This window comes from Peromyscus leucopus, chromosome 2, assembly GCF_004664715.2.
Source record: "Peromyscus leucopus breed LL Stock chromosome 2, UCI_PerLeu_2.1, whole genome shotgun sequence".
Taxonomy (NCBI): domain Eukaryota; kingdom Metazoa; phylum Chordata; class Mammalia; order Rodentia; family Cricetidae; genus Peromyscus; species Peromyscus leucopus.
Window position 1 is genome coordinate 133695275 of NC_051064.1, and position 24342 is coordinate 133719616.

At 50.8% G+C, this 24342-nt stretch overlaps 1 protein-coding gene across 6 annotated transcripts in view; it reads left to right on the plus strand.

Moving 5' to 3' along the window:
• The first annotated feature begins 11088 nt into the window (after positions 1 to 11088).
• Positions 11089 to 24342, plus strand: part of Fgr (FGR proto-oncogene, Src family tyrosine kinase) — a 39900-nt gene continuing 26646 nt past the window's right edge. For 3 of the 6 annotated variants that reach the window (XM_037203026.1, XM_037203028.1, XM_037203031.1), the window contains exon 1: positions 15481 to 15633. The gene's annotated coding sequence lies outside the window, so the exon portion shown is untranslated. Of the gene's footprint in view, positions 11313 to 15480; positions 15634 to 24342 lie in introns of those variants that run through there. The other 3 variants (XM_037203029.1, XM_037203030.1, XM_037203027.1) reach the window with 2 other exon arrangements.

Genomic DNA, 24342 nt, shown 5'->3' on the forward strand with positions numbered 1-24342 from the left:
ATCCCCCTGCCTCTGCCTGCAGAGTGCTGGGATCAAAGCATGCACTAATACCATGACCCATCTTATTTGTATTATTTTTATACACACTATATGTATGTGTTTGTAGGTTCTATGCAGACCGAGACTTTGCACAGCTTGGAGGCAGGAATCACAAGCAGCATGGGCTGAGGACACGTTCGGGATGGGGAGCTGAGGCCCCTGCAAAAGAAATGCGGTACATGCTCCTAACCCCCAGCCCTCTCCAGCCCTGAGCTCACTACCTTTGAAGCAGCTCACTCTCATCTGCCGGTGAGGTCTCCAGTTCCTGTTCACCCCAGCCAGGGCCCAAGAGATTCCCTGGAGCTGAGGTCCAAAGGAAGCCAGTGCATGTCTGAGCCAGTTTGCTGGCTCTCTCTTCTTAAATTTAAGGTGTGTGTGTGTGTGTGTGTGTGTGTGTGTGTGTGTGTGTGTGTTTATGCATGTGCACACCTGCATTTAGATTCCTCCATAGACCAGAGGTCACTGTTAAGTATTTCCTCTGCCACTCTCCACCTTACATTTTTTGTTTTGTTTTTCAAGACAGGGTTTCTCTGTGAAACAGTCCTGGCTGTCCTGAAACTCTGTAGACCAGGCTGGCCTTGAACTCACAGAGATCTGCCTGCCTGCCTTCTGCCTCCCCAGTGATGGGATTAAAGGTGTGTGCCACCACCGCGCAGCTTCCATCTTAACATTTTTGAGAGAGGCTCTTTCACTAAAACCAGAGCTCACTTTTAGGCTAGACAAGCTAGCTAATAAGTTCTCCAGGGATCTCCTGTCTCTGCCCCAACAGCACTAGGGTCACAGATAAGCACCAACCCAGCCTTCTGACCTTAAATGTCTGATCCCCCTGCTTTTACCTCCTGCTGGGATTACAGGCATGTACTACCACAATGGTTTTATGTGGCACTGGGGATCAAACCCAGAGCTTCATGCATGCTAGACAAGCCCTCTACCAAGTAAACTACATCCCCAGGCCTGTTTATTACTGTGTGTGTGTGTGTGTGTGTGTGTGTGTGTGTGTGTGTGTGTGTGTACAAATAGGATCATACTATGTAACCCAGACTGGTCCCAAACTCATCATCCTCCTGTCTCAGCTTCCTGAGTTGCAAGTATGTACACCCGCCCAGATTCAGGTCTTGCTGGCAGTCCCAGCTTTTAAGTTGTCTGGGGCATCTTGAGCCCTGGTACAGAAGAGAGTCTCTCGGGTTTTTTCCCTTTGCTTTCTACAGTCTTTGCAGAGGCATTCTCCAAGCACTCAGCCTCTGGGTCGCATCCATTTTCCCGGCTTTCCTTTCCTCCTCCTTCACGCCCCCTCTGTGCACTGGGCTTCCAGCGCCTGATAAGTGCCTGACACGGAGGCTGAGGAAGGGAAGATCCAAGAAACAGCTCCCTCAGCTCCCTGCAAGCCTGCCTATTGCCCCCCGGATTGCCACAGCAGCAGCGAGAGCCACCCTGAGGAGAGAGAGGTCAGAACTTGTCGCCACCGGTCCACCAACTGTCCTCCTGGCTCCAGATGTTGGAAGAAAAGCCAATGTCCTTGGTGTGACCTACAAGCCTCTGCCACTACATCATTGGCCTCCATCCCTCCCTAGACAGTGCCTCCCCCCAAACCGAAACTGCTGTTTGCAAGCAGGCTCCTGCCTCGGGCCTTTACTCCTGCCCTCTCTCCCTCCTGATGGCTTCCCCAGGGAACCACAGGCCTCCTTCCCACTTGGACGCCTCCCCTTGCCGTCTGAGAGCGCTCCTCCCCAGCAGCCTCTGGCTCCTCCTCAGCCTCCCCGGTCCCTTCACCTGCTCTATTATCGCTTCCCTGCAGAAGGACCAAATGGCATGCAATTACTTGTTTGTTCTCTGTTCGCCTACTGGACTGTAAGACCCAGGAGAGTTCAGGAGGGAGGGAGGGGGAGGGGGAGAGAATATGAATTATGGAGAAGAAGAAGGGAGATAGAGGAAAGGAGAAAGGAAGGGAGGGGAGGAGGGAAGGGGGGAGGGAGAGTGGGTGATCTGGGTGTGATGCCTGTAATCCCAACACTTGAGGGGTGAAGACAAGTGGTCAGAGGTTCAAAATCAAACTTTGGCCCTTCTCCAGCCCAGGCTATTGAGACCCTGTCTGAGATGGGAGTGTGGGGTGGCAGCAAGCCAGGTATGGCCTATATAATCCTGCTCTCTGGAGTCTCCCCCACCTCAAAACAACAACAACAAAAGCAAAAAAAAAACAAAAAACAGTTGTTAGTAGGAGAAGTCTTTTTCGAAACGGGTTTCTCTATGTAGCCTTGGCTGTCCCGGAACTTGCTCTGTAGATCAGGCTGGCCTTGAACTCACAGAGATCTGCCTGCCTCTGCCTACTGAGTGCTGGGATTAAAGGTGTGTGCCACCACCACCTGGCTGACACTAATCTTATCACTACTAGATGATAGTATTTTAAGCCTCCCCCTCAAGTAGTTCATTGGTAACAAGCTTGTGGGTGAGGCCCTGGGTTCGATCCCAGGCACACAAACAGTCTCAGCAACTGGAACAAGCTAGTTAGGGTCCAGGAAAAGACCAACAGACCAATGGACTGGAATAGAAAGTCTAGAAATAGACTGGAGAGCACATGGGAATCCAAGAGTTGATAAAGGTGTCCTGTCCAAGTGGGTAGGGAGTCTTTAATACATGGAGTTGGGATAGCCAGGTGGCCAGCTGGGGGGCAAAAATAGATGTGTGCTCTCAGGGAACACCAGGATGAGCCCCAGAGGATCAAAGATTCAAGTGCTAGAAAAACCCAAAATAAAACCATAAAAGCGTAGCAGAAAACTCGGGAGGATTTATAATCTCATAGTGGAAAAAGTCTAATGATGACTGAAAACGCAATAAAAAAAAAAAAGATTGATAAAGGCAACACATAAAAGCCCAAAGCTCCTGCGTGGGAAAACATTATAAATCAAGTCATAAGGTGACTGACGAATGGGGAGGGGCCTGCATTGACAGCTCAGATCACAAAAGGCTGTTTTCCTAATTTATAATGAGTTCTTGGGAATTGATGAGAATGACCAACAGCCTAGTAGAATCCCAGGCATAGTCTGCAACCTGACGGTTCCCTGAGGAGCAAACACAAACAGCCTTACACAGGGAAACAACGCTTGCCTAGCAGCCTCAAAGCCCTGGGTTCAACCCCCAGCATCATATAAACAGGGCACAGGGATGCACACCCCTAAACTGCATAGTAAGTTTAAGATCAACCAGGGATACATGAGAACCTGTCTCAAAGAGAGGCAGGTGCTGAGAGACGGCTCAGGGTAAACTGCACTGGCTCCCACAGGGACACTCACTACCAACTAACCCGAACTGCAGTTCCGGGGAATCCGACGCCCTCTTCTGGCCTCTATGGGCACTGCACACGGGGCACTTGCGCATGCTTGCGGGCAACACTTACGTCCATAAAATAAAAATGACTAATTTTTGTTAAAAAGAGAAGAAAGCCCTGTTATTCATCTGTACATAAATTGGCAAAGGCTTGAACAGGGCATTTAGGCAGAATCCATGCAAACTACAAAAACATCCAAATGTCTCTATTTCTGGGAATTTTTATCCTTCGGGTTTTCTTGAATGAGTGAGAAGTGGCATATGTTCTCCACCATATGATCTGCAAAGGCACTGGGAAGAGACTGGACAGCCCACATGGCCGTCAGTAAGAGGGTGGGGCTCACAGAGCACAGGCTCGCCCAGGCAGTGGAATACTAGGAAGTGACCAAAAATAAGAAGGATGGGCATGGCGGCATGTGTATGTAATCCCACAACTTGAGACGCTGTAACAGCCTGAGCTACAGGGAGGGAAATTCCTCCTTGCCCTCAAAAAGAGGGTTGCCTAGGATGGAGCTTAGTGATTGAACTTTTACCTAACATGTGTAAGGCCCTGGGTTCAATCCAAATATTAAAAAAATAAATAAAATGAATGAGATTCATATGTCCCTATAGGGCTGGGGATGTAGTGTACTTGGTAGAGTCCTTGCCTCGTGTGGACAAAGCCTTAGATTCTGTTCTCCGCTCCACATAAAACCAGGGGTGGCACACACCTATAATCCTAACACTCAGGGGTAGAGGTTGGAACAGAAGTTCAAGGTCTCTTTGGGCTAAATATTGAGTTCAAGGCCAAAAAAAAAAAATCATAAATCTCATTATACTACTTAGAAGCTCCCTGGTGGCTTCCTATCACATTCATAGCAAAATCAAGTATCTTTACTGTGGCCCCCAAGCTCCCAGCATTCATTCGGCACTCTATCTCCCTCAATGGCTGTTCGCTCATTACCCAGCTTTCTCATTCTCCCCTAGGCATGCCCACACTCCAGGGCCTCTGCACTGGCTCCTTCACCCGCGTGTGGTCTCTGCTGAATCTCTACAGGGGAGGCCTTCATTTGCCCAAGTGTTGGTTTCCCAAAGAGTAGCGTTTGCTAACACTTCCCAGCCCCAGCCCGGCTTTTCCTTTCTTCTTCAAAGTGTGCACCTCCCCCGACAGTGTGGTATCTGTCCACTGTCTCCTCCCACAGCTCTGGTCCAGGAGGGGAGGAGCCCTGTTCACAGCTGTAGCCTCCATCCTCTGCAGGACCTCACGTGGCAAATATCTGCAGCTGAGGAGCCAAGACGCCATCTGCAAGGCACTCAGCGCTTTGTGCAGGCCCGCAGAAGAGGTTCCATGAATGCGATTCCCCTGGGACACTGTCACCCTCTCCTCACCCCTGTTTGTCCAGGAGTGTCTCTCACAAGACCACATGCTTCTTCTCTGGGGTGCCCCCCCTTTCTCTCTCCCAGCTCGACTCTCTCTTTTCCAAGTGACCTTCACATTTGGCCGTTGACCTAAGAGTGTGACATGTCTCCTCCACGAGACAATGGTTCCCCTGTGCAGGAACGGTGGGAACCCTGCCTGCACCTCACAGGCTCCCCTCCTTTCCCAGAGCTCAGCCTAGGGAGCTGTCTACAGGGACCACGATGTCATTTCCTGACTCTGGTGAGGAATTCCCCTGCCGCCTGGTTCCTCCGTTGTCAGTAAGTCTCTTCTGCCATCTGACTGGAATCGCTTCTGCAACCGTCAAGAATTAATTTCCTCTTTGTTTCCTGCGGGCTTCTCAGAGCAACTGGGCCAGGGGTTTTTCACGTGTCAAATTTTGTTGGCTGTCAGGGGCTGGGAAGTGACCCTTCACCGTAGGGCCTCCAATCTGGGGTCTCAGGCAGAGCCAAAATAGCTACCTACTGTTTTCTACTGTTTTCTTGACCGTGCTGGGGCTGGACACCAGGGCGTTGGACATGCTAGACCAGCTCTCTACCAGACCCTCCTTCTTCCTTCATCCACCCATGCGTTAAGTCAAAACAGACTGCAAGAGAAGCACTAACTCTGTGTGTAGCACACAGCATCTCTCTCCTACAAGTCTGGTTTTCGGTCTGTAACGTGAAGATAAGAATAGTGCACACACGTGTGTGTGCGTGTGTGCGCGTGTGTGTGCACTCTGCCCTTACTTGGCTCCTCATCTCATTCCGTCATGTAGCCCAGGGTTGTTAACGTGCATTTCACAGATGAGGAACCTGAGGCTTACAGACTTGATATGACTTGTTCAAGGTCACCCTGACAAGGAAGGACGAGGGCGTGTCCAGAGGCCCTACTTCAGGGGTGTGAGAGACAAGCAGTGTTGGCTGAGGGGACAGCCTCACCCCGTCTTTCACACAGTTGCTAGCTGTGATCTTGAGCAAGCCTCCGTGGCTCTGCAAGCTCAGTTTCCCCATCTGCATAACAGGAAGAGCGATTCCCTCTCTCCAGGAGACTGTCGGCGGCGTGTGATGTCTAGCATGCAGCATGTGCTCCGTCAGGATCTTCCACTTTCCCTTCTTTTCCTCCTCTTAGGACCTCCAAGCCTGGACACAAGCCAAGCCAATCTGACCTGGCTGTCCTTGAGAGACAACACTTCTCTCCTCTCATCCTGAAAAAGACAAGGGGGGGCTGCAGAGGGTCCCTATTATCTACTCACATAGCAGGGTTTCTTGACTCTCTGGAGAATACAGGACTGGTTTCTAGTCAGGTGTGGACACCCCTTGTCAGAGAGGAGAAGCTGGCTTCACTCCTTACACTGGGAAACTGGAGAAAGCCTGGGCACTCTGGCCGGGAAGGGGGGCTGGGACTATATCTCAGTCACCAGGGAAGGGCCCAATGCAGTGGAGTGAACAGCAGCTGAAGAACTTGGCACATTTGAACAGACCCTTGTCAAAAGGGGGTCCGACACCACTTAAAGCTGGCACATACCTCTTTCCCCATGTCACCCACTGATACCTTTTTCTAGCACAGATTGAGTACTCCTGGCCGCAAATCTCATGGGGTACAGAAAGTTTCAGGGGCCGCAGAAGCAAATAGGCAACCACAACCCAACAGGGCTCCAGTATTTAAGAAATGCACCGACCCCATTAACACGAGAGACTAGCTGGGTGTGGTGGTGCGTATCTGTAATCCCAGCACCTCAGAGGCTGAGGCAGGAGGATTGTCAGTTTGAGAATAGCCTGGGCTATACAACAAGATGCTTTCTTGACCATAAAAAAGGAGGAGAGATTGCACAGACTACCAGGGGATCCCAGGAAGGTTCCCTGACTCTGTAGGAGTCCGATTCCTGGAAAAGGGTTGGCCAGGGTAATTTGTACCTAAAAGTCCCAGGGTTCAGAGAGGGTACTCTGCATCAGGACTTGGAGAGTAACAGCAGCCTTTGGTTCCCGAGGATGTGATGACCGCTCATCCCTACTGCCTATGCTCAAGAGCTGCCATGACTGGACTAGTCCTGACCTATCCTGGGGGACAAGAAAAAACACACTATTGGCCTCCCAAAGACCTACCAAATCCCCAGATCTTTGCAAGTTCAGAGTTGAAGGAGGGACCCCTTGGCAGCGCTCCAAGGCCATACAGAACACTCATTCACATTCTTGTTCTGGTGGAAGATCTATCTCAACTCCCCTCCCCCATCTCTTTCCCCAAACCTGCCCCTTCAAAGCCCACCAAACACAGGTCCTCCCTGAGAGAGGCTCAAGACCACTCCATCCCACAGGGTGTATAAGCTGCATCCCAGAAAACAGACACGTGGGTCTTCCGGTCTCTCAGTCCCATCTCCTCTCTGAGGGGCTGGGAATCACCCAGAAATGCTTTACCCATTAAACCTGGCCTTTTCCAATTTGGTCTGATTCGGTTTGCTGCATCGGCGGAGAGGCCTTCAGGGTGGAAAAAGCATCAATTCTCACATCTCAAAATTCTGCCCTTCCCTATAGAAGACTCTAACACCCACCAGAATATTGCTTTTCCTTCTAAAGTAGTTCAGGTTCCTGGAAGGATTCAACCCTCTTTACGGCATTCTGGCCTCCCTCTGAAATACTCTATGTCCTCTTGAACTTCTTCAAATGTTCTAGAACCTTCTGAGATAACTCAGTCTCCGTGGAATTTTTTTTTTCTGAAACACATTACATTTACTTATTGGGTGTGGGTGGGTGCCCGTCTGCTCATCACAACATGCATGTAGAGGTCAGAGGGCAACTTTCAGGTGTTGGTTCTCTCCTCCCACCATGTGGGAAGGAGAGCCTTGGTGGGACGTGCCCCTTTACCCGGAGAACAGCCATCTCACCAACCCATTCCGAGGAATTCTTTAGACCCAGCTGTGTGATAACTCAGTCATCTCCGAAGACCTCCAGCCCCTACGAGCACACCCCTTCCCGTGAAACTCTAGCCTCGCCCGAGCGTGCCCTGATAGTACCAGTCTGGATCCTGCTGGAACTCAGCGGTCCTCCTGGCCTCCTGCACATGGTATTGAGAGAATAATCATTTTGGTGGGAGGAAGCTGGGCAAAGACCACATGGGCTTTCCACATAGCACTGCAATTCCACAGAACAAGCCAAAAGCCCCTGGCAACAGAAATACGATAGCAGTCACCAAGTGTCGGGGGCTGCCTGCTTTTGACCTGCCAGGTCAGCATGTCATAAGCTCCATGGGCTGCGTCAGCCCCGTACATACAGTCCCAACACTGGCCCAGGTTCCCTATCTCGGCTTTGAGACAGCATGAGGTTGTTGATTAAAAAGGTAGCTAGAAACCAGATGTGCTGGCTCGTGTTAGCAATCCCAGCACTCGGGAGGCTGGGGCAGAAGACTAGTCATGAGTTTGGGGACAACCTAGGTCACACGATGCTAGGCCAGCCTAGGCCACAGAGTAAGACCCTGTCTTCAAAAAACAGAACAGATGGGCACAGTGACACATGCCTTTAATCCTACCTAGCACTTGAGAGGCAGAGGCAGGCAGATCTCTGTGAGTTCAAGGCCAACCTGGTCTACACAGTGAGTTCCAGGACAGCCAGAGTTTTATATATACATATATAGTGAGACCCTGTCTCAAAGACCCTGTCTCAAAGTGTCCCTGCTGGAGCAGGCAAGAAGTGCTCCCAGGAGCTGGACCTGGTGGCTCAGCCCTGTAACTCCAGCACTCAAGAGGCCACAAATCCAGCATGAACTGCATAGCAAGACCCTGTCTCAGAAAATGAGAAAAAAAAAAAAAAAAAAAAAAAAAAGAAGAGTTAGAAAAAGGAGAAAATACTACCTGCCTAGAATTGCTGAGCCTGGGCACAAAAGGCCAGAGCCCAGCAGGTGGGCACAGGCTTGGCGGTAGAATCACCATGGAGACCCATCTTCTGCCCATCTATGGGGGCAGGCCCGCGTTGGCTCTCCCTGTCTCCTCCTGACACCAGCCACCCTGCTGCTAAGCTGTGCTGATGACTGCGGATTTGCTCCCCAGATGAAAGCTGGCCTGTGCAAGCCGCCGCATCTGGGCAGAGCTCTGCTGTCTGGAGCGCCCCAAGTAAGTGTCATTGTTGGCATTAGAGCTCCTAAGAGCAAGGTCACCAGGGGTCACCTGCTCTTCGTCCTTCAGCATCCACCTAGAGACAGCTGGGGGTGTGGCTCAGGGATAGGGTGCTAGGCTCTGGGTGTGAACCCCAGTGCTTGGAACAACAGCAAAAGCAATCAACTTCGAGGTGGCCTCTGCTGGGAAGGCATGCCCCCACCCCAGCCCACCAAAATGTGTTCCTTCTGCGTCCCTGTTTCCAGCCAGCATTCTAGCTGGCATCAGACTCTCAGATAAGTAAAAGTGGAGCTTAGAGTCTAGGAAGAAAAGAGGACATCATAGCAAATAGGACTGAGGATAAGCTCAGTGATAGAGAACATGTGTGTGCACGTGTGTTGTATATGTATATGTATGTATACATGTGTTGTGTGTGCATTTGTGTGTATATATGTATGTGTGTTGGTTAGCTTTGGTTTGTTTGCATTTGAGACAGGATCTCACTATGTAGCTGGCCTGGAACTTGCTAGGTCTACTAGACTGGCCGCAAACCCACAGAGACCTGCCTACCTCTGCCTCCCAAGTGCTAATTTTTGTTAGCTTGTTTATTGTGTTGTTGTTTTGTTTTTTTCATGTTTTTCCCCCCACTATGTAGATCAGGCTGGTCTTGAACTCACAGAGATCCTCCTGCCCCTGTTTCCCACGTGCTAGGATTATGTACATCCACCAGCATACCTGTCCTTACTGGCTCTTTTTATCAAAAGAACTCAATGCAAGATTCATATGTTACATGTGGTGGTGACTCTTTCTTATGATATAAAATTGTCATTTTCGTTTTTTTGAGATAGGGTTTCTCTGTGTAGTTTTGGTGCTTGTCCTGGATCTCGCTCTGTAGACCAGGCTGGCCTCCAATTCACAGAGACCTGCCTGGCTCTGCCTCCCGAGTGCTGGGATTAAAGGTGTGCACCACCACCGCCTGGCATCAGGCTGGCCTTATTTAACTCACTATGTAGCCACAGACTGACATTTACCTGTCAAGTGCACTGGCCAAGGGTCTCCACACTGCAGACAGGTCAGGGAACTCCCTCGCAATGATGGTTACCCTAGCCCTCTCTTGAAACTGGAAGTGGTGTGGAGCAGAGCTTGGCAAACTGTTTCTGTAAAGGACCAGAATATAAATATTGTTGGTTTCGCTGGCCATCCGGTCTCGGTTGCAGCTACTCTGCTCTGTCATGGTAACGGAGAGCGGCTGTGCACAATACATAAATGGAGCCTGGCTGGGTCCCAACTTTCTTTGTGCACAGTGCAACTGGGTTTTAACTTCATTTTCTTATCCCTGAAATATTATTCTTTTTTTTTTTTGTCTTTTTTTTTTTTTAAAAGTCATTTAAAAACGTGAAAACCTTTGTTAAGGAGCCCTCGAGATGGCTCAGCAGGTAAAGGCAATGGCCGTCAGCCACCAGGACTTGCATTCCAGGTCTTAGACCCGCGTGGTGAAAGGAGAGCACTGACTCCCCCAAACTCTCCTCGGACCACGCCCACCCCCAAACAAACAAATTCATTAATACAATTCGAAACTCAAAATATATTGCTAAAGCTGGAAGCGGTGGGCTGTACCTGCAGGTCCGGCTATTCAGGGAGCTGAAACAGGAGCATCTTTTGAACTCAGACATTTGAAGCCAGCCTGAGCAACATAGAAACTAACCTGTCTCTTAACTTATTTTTCTTAGCTCACTGGTTACACGGAGCCAGGTGGAGGGCCATATTTGGCTTGATCACTTGATTGGATTTTTGCCAAGCATCCGTGGAAGTAAATAATGCTTCTAGGCCGGACAGGCAGTGGTGCTACACACCTTTGATTCCAGCACTTGGGAGGCAAAGGCAGGCAGAACTCTGTGAGTTCGAGGCCAGCCTGGTCTAAAGACAGGACAGCCAAGGCTACACAGAAAAATCCTGTCTCCTTGAACTGCCTGCCCCCAGAAGAATGCTTTCTGGTGCCATTTGTCCTTTACAGTCATGAGCAACTGCTGGCCACCAGTTCAGCACTGTGGTTGGTCAGATCTATGGTGGAAAGAGGGGTCACTCTTGGCCAATACCGTGGTGTCCACTCATACCGTGTGAACAGGCTGCTCTTTACCACCACCCCCTTGGTGGTTTTAGCACCTTCCCCCATACATGTGCTGAAGCCTTCCTCCCTCCCCTGTGAGGCAATGTTTCAAAAGAGGACCTTTCCAGAAGCAATTCATGTTTAAATGAAGTCATCATGATAGGGCCTTAATCTAAAGGGTTAAGGGTGGGGGAATGCAGAGATCTAGAGAGCTTGCCGTCAACCTTGCTGTGCGAGGTCAAGGGGGAGAAGGCAGCTGTGTGCAATTCAGACATCATGCCCGCACCAGAAACCACCTGTGCTGAGCCTTGATCTGGGACTTGGAGACTCCAGAACTCTGAGACAGCATATTTATGTTGCTTAAGGTATGTACTCTGTGTTGTTTGTTAGAGTCCAAAATGACTAAGATGGCATCACTGGCAAGTCTTTTTGTGTGTTTATTTGTTCTTTTCCTTTTTTATTTATTTATTTTTTTCGAGACAGGGTTTCTCTGTGAGGGCCTGGCTGTCCTGGAACTAGCTCTGTAGACCAGGCTGGCCTCGAACTCATAGAGATCTGACTACCTCTGCCTCCCTAATGCTGGGATTAAAGGCGTGCACCACCACCACTCAGCTCTTTTATTCTTTTCTCTCCTATTTTTTTCTTAACAAAGAACATTCTGGAGACTGAGCAGTCTCCAGATATGGAGTCTTCAGGTATGGTCCATGCTACAGCCTCTTCTTTTGGCCTACTGACAGCCTCTGCCCTGCCCTGGCTCATACCTAGATGGTATTTTTCTCCAAAGAACATTTCCTCATCCATAAAAAATGGATCATGGTTCCTCAATCAAATAACACATAAAAAGTCAGAGTACGGGCCATTGAGATGACTCTGTGGTATGGCACTTGCTGCCAGGTTTGACAATCTGAGTCCCATCTCAGGTACCCCCATACTAGAAGTACAGAATCAACTCTTAAAAGTTGCCCTCTGCTAGGAAGTGGTGGTGCACATCTTTAATCCCAGCACTAGGCAGGCAGAGGCAGGCAGATCTCTGAGTTCAAGGCCAGCCTGATCTACAGAGAAACCCTGTCTCAAAAAACCAGGGGGGAAAAAAGCTTCATTCAGAATATACAGCCAGGCTGTGGTGGCACATACCTTTAATCCCAGCATTTGGCAGGATCTCTGTGAGTTCGAGGCCAGCCTGGTCTACAGAGTGAGTTCCAGGACAGCCAGGGCTACACAGAGAAACCCTGTCTTGAAACAACAACAACAACAACAACAAAAAAGTTGTCCTTTGATCTCCATACTCACACACCCTCCCCTACCACAAATAAGTAAGCAGGGACCCAAGAGGTGGCTCAGCAGGTAAAGGCATTCGATGCCAAGCCTGACAATCCAAGTCCAATCCCTGGAACCCATATGGAGGAAGTAGAGAAATGACTCTTATGTTGCCCCCTGACCTCCACACACATATATACACATTTGTACATTGGTGCATACACACACACACACACACACACACACACACACACACACACACATACATACATATACACACACATATAAAACACAAATGAGTATGACTTCTTTAGGTTTGGAAGCAGATTCTAGAACATGTTTCTAGTCTGAGAGGGTAAGTCTGTGACAGGGAGAGATGGTTGGTGCAGGAGAAGGGATTGCAGAAGGTCAGAGTCCCAGAAGGTTAAGCGTGGTGAGAGTCCTTTTACAGTGTGTCTCTAGCCAGGCCCAGGTAGCTTCCTCCTGAGGTCATGCAGTCATGGCCCTGGTCTTGTGGCTTCCCCCCTCCTCCTCAGGGAAGGTAGGAGTTTGGATCATTGTAGGCTGGGCTTCAAGGCAAGCACTGGGTCTTTGGGACTTTGCCAAGAGGACCAAGGACAAGAGATCCCAAGCTGGCTGAACACGGAACTGGCTACCGGAGATGGAGGACAGGGGGAGGGCAGGCTGGCTTTGACTTTTGCTTTTGGTATCAGCTTTTGGAATTGTTTTAAAGGAACATGAACATAGGGCAATGAGGAAATCAGACGTGGTGGGAGAAGCAGCAGCCTCAAGAGACTCATCCTGAGCCGGGTGGTGGTGGTGGTGGTGGTGGTGGTGGTGGTGGTGGTGGTGGTGTGGTGGTGGTGGGGTGGTGAAGGTGGTGGAGGTGGTGGTGGTGGTGGTGGTGGTGGTGGCGGCGGCAGCAGCAGCAGCAGCAGCAGCACACACCTTTAATCCCAGCACTTGGGAGGCAGAGGCAGGCGGATCTTTGTGAGTTCGAGGCCAGCTTGGTCTTCAGAGACAGGCACCAAAACTACACAGAGAAACCTTGTCTCAAAAAACCAAAAAAAAAAAAAAAAAAAAAAAAAAAAAAAAAGAAAAAAAGAAAAGAAAAGAAAAAAAAGAAAAAACCAAAAAAAGACTCATCCTGTGGCTTCTTGGACCCGAGCTTTGTTGTATCTGTGATACAAGACTGTGGTAGAATCCCTACCAGAGCCCCAGCATCCAGCCCAGTGCCAAGGGGCGGCTCCAGAATTTGAAGTTTGATGGAAGGAATAAGTGAATGAATGGTAACAAACACAGCATTTATCATGTGGTGAGCACTTGGTGTGACAGCTACCGGATTTCTCCCAAGGCTTCTGTGAAGTGGAGTCCACCATGGCTCTTGTTTTACAAATGAAGAAATGAGGTACAGGAAGCAAGGACAACTTGTCCGAGGAAGACAGAGTCTGTCTACCAGGTAGCATGGGCCGGAAGTCTGTGGTCAGGAAGGCTTCTCTGAGGAGGGAACACACATGGTACCCAACCGGAAGGAGCCAGCTCCAGACCTGCAGAAGGAGGAGTGCTCCAGGCTGGAGTTACAAGTGCTCTCTGCTGAGAAGGCGTGAACGTCGGGGAGGCCCCTAAGGATGCCTGGGAGCTGGATTTGGAAGAATTGCAGAATAATCTGATAGTTGGAAAATGTCCTCTGAGATCAGGGGGTGTCCCTCTCTTTCTCCCTTATTCCCTCCCTCTCCCTCCGTCTCTCTTCCCCCTCCTGTCTCTCCCTCCCCTTTCTCTCTCCCTTCCCAGTCTTCCCTCTCCTCTCCTCCTCTCCTCTCCTGTCTTCTTCTCTTCCCTTCCCCCCTATCCTCTGCCTTCCCCATCCTGTCTCCCCTACCCTCCCCCACTCTCTCTTCTCACCCCCCTCTGAGGTAGAGAATAACTGCTTTGCTCTGGCTGGCCTCCAACCCACAGGGTTCAAGCACTCCTCTTGAGAAGCTGGAGCGCGGCTGGTGTGACCATCCCTTTTGTATCTGGGCGCCCTGTGGCTTGAGTCCCATGGGCCATGAAAAACATTTAGTTGTGCACTGAGCGCATGGACCAATGGCCAAGGCCAACTTGGATGGTGGCAACGCTACCCAGGCAGGATGAAGCCACCATCCTGAAGTCCCTGAACCTCCACTACCTCTCTTTTCCCTTCTCTCTCCTCCCCCCACCTCATATTTTCATAAGAGAGAAGCTTTCTCCCCACTGCCCCCAGACAATCAAGACAGGGTTACTCTGTGTAGATCTGGTTATCCTACAGCTCATTTTGTAGACCAGGCTGGCCTTGATCTCAGAGATCCACTGCACACACCACCACGCCCCAGCGAGAGAAGCATTTTTATCTGCATCTATCACTTGCTGTTGCTGTTTACACTGGGGTACTCCCGAACTTCTACTTGCTCACACACAGCCCCCCACACCCCTGCCTATACATAGAAACACACCTGATGCATAATACGTCCTAGTGGTTGATTCTAAAACTGGTCATCATGTCATTGCTGACCATCAACGTAGCCTCCACACCCATCTGAACATAGATTTCCAACCCCTTCCATCTCTCTCTCCCCAGACAGGGGGGTTTCCCTGGACCTTGGTTTATGACTGAAGAGGTAATACTGGGGAGGCGGGGTGAGGACATCAAGTTGGGGAGGGTCTAGGAAGGGACCCCCAGGAGACACTATGATTAAGGACTCTCCTAGTTTTTTCTAAAACTTCTGTTTGGCTGTGGCCTGATGGGAGCTGATTCTCTGAAAAAGTTACCCAAAGGCAGGTCCCGATCGCCACCACCCTGTACCCAGTCCCTAAAGATGGGGTAGCAGAGTATGGTGACAGGTGACAGATCCACGGTAGATCTGGTGGCAGCAGTGTAAGGGTAATAGACTCTGCGAACTTGGGCCAGACTGTCATGGCCTGGCTCTGGGCTCTCCCACCTGGAAGATGAGCGGGGAGCAGGAGCATCAGCGAGGGCCCAAATCTCTCCGTGTCCCACTCTAGTGACGGAAGGAGCAGGTGCCTCTGAGGGTGAGGATCATTGTCCCTCGGAGGAGACCTTTGGGAAGGAACTGGGTGCAGGGACAGGGCCGTGAGGTCCATCCGAGGTAACCTTGAAAGGCGGGAAGTGGGAGCCCGCGGACCTTGGATCTAGGGGCCCCTCCCGGCTTTGGGCAGTTGGCTTGGGGCTGAGGCGGGACTGTGAATTCTCCTGCCGCCGCCTCCTCCTCCGCAGCCACCAAAATAAGAGAAGTCCGAACGGCTTCCTCCTCCCTGCCCAGAGTAGGTGGTAGGGACAGAAGCGGGCAGTACCCGACTTCTCCCCTACACCATCTCTCCTGGCTGCTGTAAGCTAGCTAGAGTTGGCTCGCCCCAGATCGGGTCGTCAGCAGCTGGCTCCCCTGGGACCAGGTAGGCGGCCAAACCAGGTCGGGGCTGGAAGGGCAGGTGTTTCCCCGCCCCTGCCCGCCCCCACCCTGGAGGGGAGATTCGGAGGTAAACCTGAACTTTGAGAGCAGAGCAAGTTGAGAGAAGGGCCTCCAGCCAGAAAAAGAATGAAGGAGAAAAACTAAGGAAACTTGGCAAAGACTGATAAAACCTGGGGAGAAGGCTGAGGAAGGATGGGGAAGGCAGGTCAAAAGTTCCCCCAAAAAGCCTCAAGCGGGAAATGGAGGGAACTTAGGGCGTGAAATTGGTAGAATTTAGGAAGGGGGCTGAAAGAGGCGCGGGAAGGCGCTGTGGGATCCCCCAAAGGTGTCTGGGGAGAGCACTGAGAGGCTTGGAGGGTAAGAAAATGGGGAGAAGTTGAGGGCTTAGGAGGGAGTAGCTGTAGGTGGGGATACTGGAAGGATCAGGAGGGGATCCTGAGGGGAATCTGGTGTTCAGTTCCCGAGTTCCCGAGAAGGGGGTCAAAGGGTGATTTCTGCAGAACGCGGAGTCCAGAGTACAGTGCTGGGTCCCGGAGGACCGCTCGCTGTCTGGATTCCGCGGAGGGAGGTCGAGGGAGAGCGTCTGCAGCCCCCAGGCCTTGCTTCATCACGGGGGAGGAGGGGCAGGTCTCTGATGCCCTGGGGATTCCTTCCAGGCGCTGGAGGCGTGGGTCCGGGTTTCCTGGGGAAGTCCTCACCCTGGGCACCGACAGACCTCCCTGGGTGGCTCTCCCTATCCGCGGTGGCGGTCTGGGTCTGCGTCCATGTCGGGATCCGGGAATTGCTGGCAACCCCGACGGAAATCCTGCTTTTGACCGCGAATGCCCGCAGGGGCTGTTTCCATGGTAACAGAGGGCAGTGAGGCCAGTTGGCCCTGGGCCGCTGCGGGCTCATGACTGGCAGCCACCTTCAGGTCCCTGCCTTCGTCCCCATTTTTAGTCCTTGGTCCGGGTGTGTTGCACAATAGAGAGGGTGCCGCTTGGTGTTCAGGGATTTGCTGTCTCAGACACCTGGGCCCTTGACAGGAATGGACCCTTAATTGTTATGTAGACCGCAGGAGAGTTAGGAGGCGTCTCTGGATTCTTGTTTTCCTCATTGGAACTTTGGGGAGAAACTCGCCCTCCCCCATGCCGAAGCTATGCCTAGTGGCACATGCCTATAATAATCTCAGCACTCAGAAAACCAAGGTAGGAAGATTGTCGCTAGCTTGAGGCCAACCAGAGCTGCATAAGCTTAAGAAAGAGGAGGTGGGGGGGGGCAGGGGGGACGGGGGGAGAGCGGAGACTGAAGAGGAGGGAAGTAGAGGAGAGGGGAGGAGAGGAGGGGAGGGGAGGAGGAGAGGAGGAGGAGGAGAAGAGACAGGTGAATCTTTATGAGGTCCAGGGCAGCCTGCTCTGCATAGTGAGTTCTTTGCCTTCTCAAAACATGGAGGACTGCCGGATGGTGGTGGCACCGCCTTTAATACCAGCACTGAGGAGACAGAGGTAGATGGATCTCTGTGAGTTCGAGGCCAACCTGGTCTACAAAGCAAGTTCCAGGACAGCCAAGGTTACACAGAGAAATCATGTGTTGAAAAACCAAAACCAAAACAAAAAAAAAAAAAAAAAAAAGGAGACCAGAAAGCTTCACTTACAGGGTCTTTGGTACCAGCACACAGTTGGCACCTACTAAATGTCTCTGAATCTGTGGAGGGAGGAGGCCCGCAGGGCTCAGATCTGTACCCCACTCTCCACACCAGATGGCCACTCTATAAGCATGTTGTAGTCTAGAACTTGATGCTATGAGTATCCTTCAGTGGGAGATATGAGTATCCTGTAATGGGAAAGTGGACGGATTAGGTTAGCAGGAAGGGGCAGAAGTCCAGGGCATCTAGAATGGGGTGGGACTCATGGCTGCATGACCAGCTCTTATTCCCCAGTGTGAACGAGGCTGTGAGTGCCCCCCCCTCCGTGGGCTTGAAGTGAATGTGTTCAAGCCTGGGTGCTTACTTGTGGTTATTCTAGGTCTTTCCTGCAGCCCCCTGAGGCTGAAGTGACAAGGAGAGTGACCAATCCCGGCAGGCTGGGTACCCACTACAGAGCTGAAGAAGGAAGGAGGAGCCCCAGTCCCTTCCACACAGCACACTAGGCTGGCCCACCGTGGAAGAGGGCAGGCTGCCCCCATTCCGCTCCCAGGACCAAGGGGGGCTTCCCATCTGAGCACACTGAAATTTATACTCAGTCTCTAGTTCCCACTCTTGGCTGGAACCCCAAGTCCCTGGCTAGGTAACCCAAAGATTCTTGTTTTAGAGGCTGATGGGTAATCTCCTGAGATATGTGGGACCACTTTTTCTCTTTTCTTTCTTTGTTTTTTTTTTGGGGGGGGGAGTTCGAGACAGGGTTTCTCTGTGTAGCTTTGCGCCTTTCGTGGATCTCGCTCTGTAGACCAGCCTGGCCTCGAACTCACAGAGATCCGCCTGTCTCTGCCTCCCGAGTACTGGGATTAAAGGCCTGGACCACCACTGTCTGGCGTTTCTTTTTTTAAAAAAATGGAATCTCACTATATGGCCTTGAGCTCACAGAGGCCCACCTGCCTCTGCCTCCTAAGTGATGAGATTAAATGCTTGGACCACCACATTAGGCCTGCCGCTCTTTCTCTCTCTCTCTCTCTCTCTCTCTAAGACAGCGTCTCACTGTGTAACTCTGGCTGGCCTGGAACTCATTATGTAGACCAGGATGGTCTTGAACTCACAAAGATCCACCTGCCTCTGCCTCCTGAGTGCTGGGATTAAAGATTCATGCTGCTGTGCCCAGCCAGATAGAACCACTTCTACAAGTAGGGAAAACTCAGTTGATGTCCTAAGAACCATGTGAAGGGAAGAGCTAGGACAGTTCAGAGATGTGGCATGTCTAGAATCTGACATGCCAGGACTGGAGCAGATGTAGTTGTCAGGAAAGGATGGTGTAAAATGATAGGAAGTTAGTGGGAAGTTGAGGGCCTAGTAGGGTATCAGTGCCTAGTGGAGGACTGTCGGGGAGCATGGGAGTCTTTAGTCAGGGCTCTGAGGCCCGTGGGGGATGGCAGAGCCTGCACACCATACACTTGTATTTGCCCCTTGAGCCCAGGTCTGTCCCTAGCCCAAGCTCTGAGAAGAAACCGGAACTCTTGCAGGATGGTGGTTTCCTGCCACTGCCCAAAGTCTTAGTTCCTTTTTGGTGAAGTCCTCAGGGTTTACTCTGCTTGCTCATCCCTCCCACCATCTCTGGGAACTTCTCTTTCTTCTCGGGCCAGGCCAGCCCTGCATCTCTGTCCACCCCCCCCCCCCCCACCTCAGAGAGACCTTTGCAAAGAGACCGAAGGGAATGAAAGTTTCCCCATTATGTGGCTGATCGGGCTCAGGGACCTGGCAGCATCTCACCACCAGGAACAACAGGGAGAGAGCGGTCTGCTCTCAGAGGTGGGCTGGCTTGCCCAGTGCCTCCAGCCAGTCGTCACACAGGGACAGAACTGGAACCGAAACCTGTCTCTGGTTCTCCTTCATACTTGGAGGAGGTTGTAGAGTCCCGAGTCTACATCATCACCTTGACATGGTTTTAGGAAATATGACCCTTGGGAAAGGATGAGAAGCTCGGGTCTCTTGTGTCCAGGAACATGAGTGTGTGGGAGGTAGGCTTCCTGTTGGGTGTTCAGCTGCCATAGACAGGTTTAGTCGGCCATTGGCCATGTGGGAAGAATGACATTTACCAGCCAGGGACAGCATGGTCCTGCCTGTGCTTTGAAGAACCCAGCCACAATGTCAGGAACAGAACTATGGACTGGACTTCACAGCCATTAGAATCTCCAGTTGGCCTGTGCGACCTCAGGGAAGTCGCTTTTCTGGTCTGTGCAAGAGGCAGGTAGACCAAGTGCCCCTGGGGGCTTTTCTGCTGCCGCGGTTCTCAGCCTCAATTGGCCGCTGCACACTGAGCTAGAGCCTCGTGAAATCCTCACAGCTGCTCTGCACAGAGGGCGCAGGTGAGAAAACGGATGCTCAGATGTGTTGTCTTTTTTCATCCAAGGCTACAGCCGGCTGAAGAACAGAGCTGGGGGCAGAGCCCTCAATCCCAGCCCTGTGGCAGAAAGATCACGGGTTCAAGCGGAGGGTTAGACAGAGGGATCCTGTATGCCTTGGAGGGAGCGAGGGAGGGAGGCGGGGAGGGAGGGAAGAGGGAAAAGATAAGAGAGGGAGAGAGAAAGAAGGCGCTTACCACACAGGGGCAGATACTGAAGCGGGCAGCATTGTGGTTCAGGCTTAGACCTTCGTTGTGATACCCATAACCTCCAACCTTGATAGGGCTCTTGAATTGATTCCTTTCAACCAGACTTACTTGGGGCCGGAGTTCAGCTCGGTGATAGAGTGTGTGACTGATGTGTACAAGGTCCTGGGTTCAAATCCTAGCACCAGAACAAAGTTAACTCCCTTATTCATAAACAAACTGGGGCCCCTGACTTGCCCAGAATGCTGGTGGCCACGTCTCGTACTGCTGTTTCTGATGTTAACAGGCAGCCAAGGAAGACTAGGAAAGAGAGACAAGAGGGCCAGAGAGATGTGTTGTCTCTCATCGAAGATGGCTCGGAAGTTAATGCTGACAAGCTTGACAGTCTCAGTTCGATCCATGGAACACATACGGTGAAAGGAGAGAACAGAGTCCCACAAGTTGTTCTATGACCTACACACACACACACACACACACACACACACACACACACACACACACACACCAATAAACAAGTATAAAAACAAGAAGGAAGGGGGAGAGAACAGATCACTTTGGAGCTGTGCCGTAACTAGGATCTAGACGTGTATTATAAGGGCTGGCACACAGTGGGCCTTCAGAGAGGCATGTGTCCATGCTCCTTCGGAGACTGCAGTACAGTACCCAAGGTGGCCAAACTGGTCGGTATTGTCTCACTTCCCAAGATGCTTAACATCGCTGTCCCTCAGTGTCCTAATCCAATAAGGGTTAAAAAGAAAACCTGCCTCAGGAGGTCACTGAAGAGAGCATGTGTAGAAATGTCTTGGCAAGATGCCAGCCAGTCACTGTAAACATTTAATAAATTAGCACATTTTCACTAATAGTTACTGCCACCCAGACTTCCGGAGAGTCCGATGGCTCCCTAAAGAGTTCGCGCTGGGCATGAAAGCGCAGAGGCAGAGAGAGGAGAGACCTCTGGCTGTTGTCACGTCGGGTTTTCAGTGGACAGAGCCACTCTCTCTTCCGGTCTCTGGCTCTCTTCACCTCTGCCTTTGTCTCTGTTACTTCATTTCTTTCTCTATTTCTTCTTCTTTGGTGTGTGTGTGTGTGTGTGTGTGTGTGTGTGTGTGTGTGCATGTCACGTGTGAATATGAGTGTGTCTGTACATGCATGTGAAGGCCAGTGGGCAACACTTAGGTCTTCTTACATTGCTCCCCATTTTTTATTTAAATGTGTTTGCTTGCTTGTTTGTTTTGGTTTGTTGAGATAGAGTTTCTCTGTGCAGCCTTGGCTGTCCTCGAACTCCCTCTGTAGACCAGGCTAATTTTGAACTCACAGAGATCCACCTGCCTCTGCCTTCCAAGTGTTGGGATTAAAGGCGGTCACTACTTCCCAGCTTAAATTTTTTTAATTCAGAAAAATGTATGGTATATGGGGCTAGAGATGGCTCATCGGTTAAGAGCACTGACTATTTTTCTAGAGGACCTGGGTTCAATTCCCATCATCCATATGGCAGCTCACAAGGGTCTGTAACTCCAGTTCCAGGGGATTTGACACCCTCGTACAGAGATACATGCAGGCAAAACACCAATGCATATTTAAAAATAAATACATAATTTTTAAAAGTGGTGAAAATATAGTATGTGTATGGGTGTTTTGTCTTGCATGGATGTTTGTGCAACCTGTGTGTGCCTGGTACACACAGATGGAAGCCAGAAGAAGATATTGGATCCCCTGGAACTAGAGTTACAGACAGTCATGAGTCACCATATGGATGGTGGGAACTGAACCCAGCTCTCTAGAAAAATAGCCAGTGCTCTTAATCATCTCTTCAGCCCCTCTTTTTTTTTTTTTTTTTTTTTTTTTTTTTTTTTTTTTTTTTTTTTTTTTTTTGAGACAGGATCTCCCACTGAACCTAGCACTGGACTAACTGGCCATTGAGTCCCAGGGATCATCTCACTTGCCCGCACTGAGATTTTAGCTACACACCACCAGCTTTTACATGGGTGCTAAGGACTGAACCCACATCCTCAGCTTGTGTGGCAAGCACTTAGCTAACTAAATGTCTCCCTTGTCTTCCCCATTCCTTCTATCCCCCTTCAGTGCTGGGGCTTGAGTTTACGGCCTCGGGCAAGCTAAGCTATAGCCTCAATGTGCTCTCTCTCTCTCTCTCTCTCTCTTTCACACACACACACACACACACACACACACACACACACACACACTCACTCTCCCTCTCCCTCTCTGCTACTAGAGATCAAATTCGGGAACCCAGGGCCTTATGCTTGCTAGGCAAGCACTCTACATCCTCAGCCCTTGATGTGGGGCCACAAAGTCCTGCTAATTAGCCCACATCAGTCTCAATCCTGCTATCTTCCTGCCTCATCCTCTTGAATGCTAGGATTATGGTGGGTACACTACTGCACTGGTCTTCTGGTACACTTTACCTGGCATTTCTGTCTCTTTGTCTCTGTCTCAGGTTCTCTCTGGCAGCGATGTGTTGGCTCACTGTTGCTGACTCAGGGGAACTCATTCTCTGCATCCCTTCTCGGGCCGAGTCGTCAGGAAGTTGCTCCCGGAGCTTTAAATCAGCCACAGTGGGAATATTTACACCCTGGAAATCAGCAAATGCTACACATCAGGGCTTGGGATTTTTGTTAATGTTGTTGTTGTTATCCGTCTCTGCCCCCACCCGAAAATCAGTCTATGAGCACACCACACTGTCTGTCTCTTCACATCTCCCTAGTTGCCCAGGGTCCTTGTCTGTGTTTCTCTCAGTCTCTGCCTCTCCTACTCATCTTTCCACTGGTGCACACGATCACGTTCAGTGTGGTTCTTCCCTACACGGGGCCTTGAACACGGACGGCCTCTGTCACCACGCCTGAGCCCTTCAGTATACTCACACCAGAAAGCCAGGTCCACACAGGACCACAGTCCCCTCAAAATCTGGGCGTGACAGAGCCCTGAGGGCTGTCCAATTCTGCCAACCCTGCCAGGACTCACGCCCATAGAGATTCTGTTTGAACCTCCTCCCTCACAGGCCGGCAGATATAAGAGTTCCCTTGGGGGGCGATATACCCCAGCAATAGGCTCTTGGGTATATTGCAAATGGCAACATGGTTCCAACTGAGGGCCCCTGGGCTGTGTAAGTTTGTATCCCATAGGGGAGCGCTCTGTAGGGCTGCGGCTCCAGGGGAGTGCTGTGTTTATCCCAGCCAGTCCTACCCAGGCAGTGCGCTTACACATGAATTCAGGAATGGCGACAAGGCTTTCCCTGTGACAAGCAATGCAGGCAGGTGGCTCAGCTTCTAGTCTCAAAAGATGGGATTTCTCATGTGTGTGACCTCAGGCAAATATCTAAGCATCTCCATGCCTCAGTCGCTTCATCAATAATAATAATATTTGAAACTGAGTTTGTAGTGAGAGTGAAATGAGGTGGTACAGGCCAAGTGTGTAAAGCAGTGGTAGACACACAGTAAGGGTATAATTTTGTATTTTCTTGTGGAGAGGCTACATGGTGTGTGTATGCACACATGTAGTGTGTGTGTACACATGTGTGGTGTGACATGTGTGAATAAAAACAATGGTGTGGGTGTGGTGTCAGCACACATGGTGTGTGTGTGCACACATGGTGTGTGTGTGCACATGGTGTGTGTGCACACATGTGGTGTGTGTGTGCACCTGAACACACGGACAATGGATGGGCTGTAGGTTGCTGTTTGTGAGTGTGATACAAACACAGATGCGTGTGTCTGGAAATGAGTTCAAAGTGAACTTGGAGTCTGCATGACCTGTGTGTTGCAGAGAAGATACGTATGTCTGAGAGTGTGTTATAAATCTCGTGTGGCTCGGTATAGGTTTGTGGTGCGTCTTTCTGTTTCTGTGAGAGGAACTTCACTCTTAGCTGTAGGCCTTGCTTTCATATTACCCTCTCTCTCCTCTCCTCTTCTTGAAAACCCTTCAGCTAGGCTTGGGGGTGGGGGGGGGAGCCTCTCCCCTCCATATCTATCCCCTTACTTCCCTTCCATACCTGAACCAGCCTGGAATGCTGGGCCCTCTCAGAAATACTGGTCCCTCGATCCCTGGGTCGGGGCATCCTGAGGTGAAGATCTCAGTAAAGCTGAGTGAACAGAAGCTGTGTTTGGACAGGCCTCTCAACATAGCTTGCCTCACCGCGTACATGTTCCCCCTTCACCTCAACACACACAGGAGAATGGTTTTGGTGAAGGATGAGAGGAGCCAGGAGGTAGTTTAGGACTCTCAGGGACTGAACCAGACACCAGCAACCAGACCTATTAGATCCAGGAAGGAAGGCTTCCTGGAAGAGGTGAGTGTTCTACCTAGCTGGAGGAGAAGACACCATGGGGAGAACTGGCTGGGAACTGTGATCTTCAGGACCCAGTAGAGAAGCCTGGCTGTCCTTAGGCTGGCCCCACCTTACAACAAAGCTGTGTCACAGCTTAGGAAATCAGCATTCT